Source organism: Helianthus annuus, chromosome 11, assembly GCF_002127325.2.
Source record: "Helianthus annuus cultivar XRQ/B chromosome 11, HanXRQr2.0-SUNRISE, whole genome shotgun sequence".
Classification (NCBI taxonomy): Eukaryota; Viridiplantae; Streptophyta; class Magnoliopsida; order Asterales; family Asteraceae; genus Helianthus; species Helianthus annuus.
The window spans coordinates 125123404-125128781 of NC_035443.2; the positions used below are offsets into that span (position 1 = coordinate 125123404).

Consider the following 5378-nt stretch of genomic DNA (forward strand, 5'->3'; position numbering starts at 1 on the left):
AGGTTCGCATATAATCATAAAACGTTCACATACGTTACACAAAGTGGGTTCGAAATTACGAGTTGTCACATATGACAAAGTTGGCTGGGAAGATAAAGTCTCCGACTTTAACCAATAGATTTTCAGCGACACCTTGTGGGTATTTGATGGACCTATCGGCGAGTTGTATGCTCATTTTCGTAGGGCTTGTTTTCCCTAGTCCGAGTCGGTCAAACATTGATGCGGGCATGAGGTTAATGCTAGCCCCAAGATCGGCTAGTGCCTTACGTTTGGGTGAGTCCCCGATCGAGCAAGGAATGGTAAAGCTTCCGGGGTCGATCTTCTTTTGTGGGAGTTTGTTGAGTAGTAAGGCGGAGCATTCTTCGCTTAAATTAACTAATTGCAATGATTCAATTTTCCTTTTGTGAGTGAGAAAGTCTCTCATGAATTTTGAATATTTAGGCATTTGGGTTAGGACTTCTACAAATGGAATATTGACATGCAATTGCTTTAGTAGATTTATGAATTTTGTGAATTGCTCATCGGTCTTTTGGCGAAGTAACCGACTGGGATAAGGCACCAGAGGATTCTTGGGTGGCTCTTGGCTTGGCGTAGGAGTCGTCTCTTTTTGAGGTGTTGATGAAGCTGGGGTTTGGCTTGGTAAACTCCTTTCAGTTGTGGGAAGCGGAGCTTCCTCGGGACCTACGGTACGGTTTCTCAATGTGATGAGATGTACTTGCGCCTTTGGGTTTGTTTCGGTATTGCTAGGTAACGCGCCTTGTGGTCTCTCGGAGAAATTTTGAGCTAGTTGATTTAATTGTTTTTCAATGTTTTGAATACTAGCTTGTTAGTTTCTAAAATTCGATTCTAATTGTTGAAATCGATCCAAGTTTTTCTTATCGGAGTCAGAGATGAGGCGTGAGACAGTGTCTTCAAGCCTCTCTCGTCCCCCTTGTTGTTGTTGAGAGAAATTTTGTGACTCATTGCGTGGTTGTTGAAATTTTGTTCTTTGGTTTTGATTTTGTTGGTTACTACTATTGCCAGGTTCTCTCCAACCAAGGTTAGGGTGGTTACGCCATCCTTGGTTGTAGGTACCTGTCGGAGGACCTGACGGCCTAGGTCTATTATCAATGTAGTTTACCGTTTCCGTTTGATTATCCATTTATATCATACAACTCCAATTTTCATGTGGCACACCACACCCTTCACAAGCCATAACCCAGGCCGTTTTTGCCATTTCTAACTTTTTGATTTTTGAAGAAAGGGCCTCGATTTGAGCTTGTAAAGAAGTGCTTTCGTCAACCTTATGGGCGCCCGGGGCAATAGATTATTGCCTCGGGGAGTGTGCCACTGAAGATTGTTTTAAGCGATTTCCTCAATTTGATTATAAATTTCATTTGGGCGGCGATTACCTAAAAGTCCCCCGGAGCTAGAGTCAAGTGTTTGTCTTGAGTGTGGCAACAACCCATTGTAGAAAGTGGATACTTGTTGCCATACCGCAAGACCATGATGAGGACACTTTCTTAGTAGCTCCTTGAACCTTTCCCAAGTTTCATATAAGGATTCCCCATCCTCTTGTGAGTATGTATTAATTTTAGTCATTAATTTAGTTGTTTTAGCAGGAGGGAAATACTTATACAGAAACTTTTGGGCTAGTTCATCCTAGGTGTTTACCGAACCAACTGGGAGGGTATAAAGCCAAGCCTTAGCTCGGTCTTTTAGTGAAAATGGGAACATTCGTAAGCGGATGGCGTCATTTGATGCTCCGTTGATCCGGAAAGTATCACATATTTCCAAAAAGTTGGTAATATGTAAACGGGGATCTTCATCCGCAAGCCCGTGGAAGGTTGCGGAGTTTTGAAGCATTTGGATCAAATGCGGCCGAAGTTCGAAGTTGTTGGCATCGACATTCGGTGCATTGATAGCGGCGCCAAGATTACCTACGGTAGGCCGTAGGTAATCCATGAGGGTACGTTGATCCGCCATTGGAGGTAGGTCCCATGAAACTTTCTCTCGGTTTTTAGCTTTAAGTCTTTTTCTTAGAAAGCGTTCGGGTTCGTCTAGAGGTTCTTTTATGTCTCTACTGGAACTGGAGCTCATACACTATGTAGAAAGTTCAGGTGTGGCGCCTGGGTTCCAAGTCTTGCAATAAAAACAAAAAGAACATAAGTCAGAAGTTTCACCACGGCCCCGAGCTCAGATGAACACGGCCCCGTGGTCAGAGTTACAGTGATTGTTTTCCGGATCCCCGTTACTAGAAAGCTCGACACGACCCCATGTTGCACCGACACGGCCCCGTGCTCAGCTCTCTGTAACTCGGAAAATAATAACTGCCAGTAACAATGTTGGGCATGGCCCATGTCCGACCAGGCACGGCCCATGCTGAGCTCTGCAGAAGCTGAAAAATTTAAAATAATCCTAAAAAAATAGAAAATAAGAAAATGATTAGGCCGTTGATTCCTAACTTTCTTAAAATCCTTGTGTAGCCGGCAACGGCACCAAAAACATGATGTGCGTTAGGTGTGATATATCTTTAACTATATTTTTAACCCTTTTTTTAACACTTACGTCAAGTTTTAAATTTATAAAACACGATATTCTATTAACACTAAACACACATATGGGCAAGTGCACCCATCGTGAGCGTAGTATAGCGTTGGTAAGATACCGAGGACGTCCAAGGACACAAGAGCTTTTAATACCGGTTTATCCTCAACGTCTAATCAAATCAAAAATTTTAGAAAAAGGTTTAAACATGAAAATAAGAACTTAAAATGCAGAAAATAAAAATAAAATAAAGACAGATAGACAAGATGAATCACTTGGATCCGACTCGCCTTTAGTGTAACCTTTGATGTTTTCTGCACTTTTTCACTTTTTAAGAGATTATCTTAGTTATAGTAGTAGACCCCTCTTTTGAAGGTGACGTTACCCTCAACCCAGTAGTTTGAGTCAGCAAGGATACAATCCTAAAGGGTTGGATTATTGAAAGATAATTAATTAAGTTATTAATGCGTAATGTGGTAGGCCCCTCTTTTGAAGGTGACGTTACCCTCGGCTAAGTGGTTTGAGTCAGCATGGATACAATCCCAAGTAGCCGGGATAATGTATTAATAGTAGTTTACATATGAGGGGATCAAGCCATTCGCACCCCCACCATCCAATACTAGTGGGTATTGAAGGATGTCCTGGTAAGCTTGACCCAAGTCCTTGAAGGATCTATACACTGAACAAGGCAAGAACCTTACCAAACTATTCGCTTAACCCCCAACCAGGTAGCCAACATATTTCTATATAGACCGTAGAGATATGAATGGTGTAAACCTTTTATTTTATATAGACAGTAAAATAACGCCAAGACAACACAGACAAATGATAAGGAAGTTTCTCCTTCAACACAACAAACTAGTTATTAAAGTCATTAATACAAAACCAAATAAAAAGTGCGAAAAGATTAAAAAACAAAATTATTACACTAAATTCTTATCTTCACCAAGTGATGTAAGAGACTTAGGCAAACATGGCCTTTGATTGTCAAGAACTCTTACTATCAATCTTGGATCCCGAGACTACTACACACACTCTATGATGGATGATGGATGATGGTGGTTGATGAGGGTGTTGTGATGGTGGTGGAGTGTGGGTGAAGTGGGAGAGAGGTGGTTTGCCAAGGGATGCCTTTGAAGTGAACCAAGAATCCCTATTTATAGCCCGCACAGAAGCTCGGACACGACCCCGTGTCCATTGGGCACAGCCCCGTGTCCATCCTCTTTCTCTTTCTTCATTAATTGCAGTTTGTCTGCATTAGTTGACCACGCCCCCGTGTCCGCTAGGCACGACCCCGTGTGCAGAAGCGTATCTGTACTATCAAGATTTGCTTGGATTCTGCGAATCTTAGCGTTGACCACGGCCGTGTGGAGCTGGGCACGCCCCCGTGTCGGGGAATAGAAGCTTCTACTCTTTTGTTCTTTCTGCAGACACTTGGGCACGCCCCCGTGTCCGCTGGGCACGGGGCGTGTTCAGCCTTCTGAAGTCTTGTTTTTGCTTGGGAAGATGATGTCGGGGGTCGGGCATGCTACATTTATTCCTTTTCTTGTATTTATGTTAGATTTTGTTGTGTTTGTGCTTCTTTTGTTCATTTAAGCTCTTTTAACCCTGAAAATACAAAAGGAAGACAAAAGCACACTTTTTCCAACATTAGTACAAAAATAGGGTTAGTTTAATGCCTCATTTGATGTAATTTATATGTTGCATTTTACACACATCAGTCCTCAACTGAGTTGAGTGTTTACATTGATGTGCGTTAAGTGTGATATGATTTTAACTATATTTTTAGCCCTTTTTAACACTTTAGTCAAGTTTTAAATTTATAAAATACGATATTCTACTAACACTAAACACACATATGGGCAAGTGCGAACTGGGGTTCCCTTCGTGTGACCTGGTTTCAATCTTGTGCGACCTGAGTTCTTTTCGTGCGAATTGATCTTATTTGGTGCGAAGTGGAGGTCCAAGTCATGGGAACTGAGTTAACTATGTTCAATTCGTGCGGAATGGAACCCTAATTCAAACGAACTGGATCATCTTCAAACGATCTGATGATATTTTCTCAAAATTAATCACGTTTTAGGTTGAATTAGGTGCTGATTTTTTCAAGAATTGATTAAAATAGTATTTCGCTTGTTATATGTAAAAATCAGGCCATTATAACCGTAAAATCTCAGGTTTTTTTTTTTAAATGTGTAGAAAGTGAGTAGAAATGAGAATTTTCCTTGAAAACAAGCTGAAATGGTAAGAACTCTTCCTCCTAAGCTCTGATACCACTTGTAGGATCATTGAGACAACCAAATGAGTCGTTCAGAAGAGATCTCGTCCAATACAAAAGGCGGAATCAGACACATCGAAGTTATTTCAGCTGTATACACACTAGAATCACTTAAACTGTCTCTTGTATTGATTTGAAGACTTTACAATGATTGGAGACACTTCGGCAGAGCTTCGCTACCGGAATCAGGAATGTTACAAATGAAAACACAAGACACCTATTTATAGGCCAGCCACTTCCCATGAACCAGTCATCCCAGTTCGCACAGTTCGTGTGGACTGGCTTCTTTTGACCTTTTTCTCGTTTATCTCGTACTACGTGTCTTGTTCTATCTAACCTATTACAAGACTCGATACAAGACGAAGTCGACAGACATATGCACCAATAATTTTCGCTTCTTTTGTTCATTTGAGCTCATTTAATCCTGAAAATACAAAAGGAAGATAAAAGCATACTTTTTCCAACATTAGTACTAAAAAAGGGTTAGTTTTATGCCTCATTTGATGTAATTTATATGTTGCATTTTACACATATCAACATCAACTGCTTGGCAGATTTGATAAACCAAACAGGA

The 5378-nt window shown here is 41.0% G+C and overlaps 1 non-coding gene across 1 annotated transcript; it reads left to right on the top strand.

The window, feature by feature from the left end:
• The first annotated feature begins 1480 nt into the window (after positions 1-1480).
• On the top strand, positions 1481-1587 carry LOC118484381. The gene has a single exon (XR_004873492.1). It is a non-coding gene; the product is annotated as a small nucleolar RNA R71 (small nucleolar RNA).
• The last annotated feature ends 3791 nt before the right edge of the window (positions 1588-5378 follow it).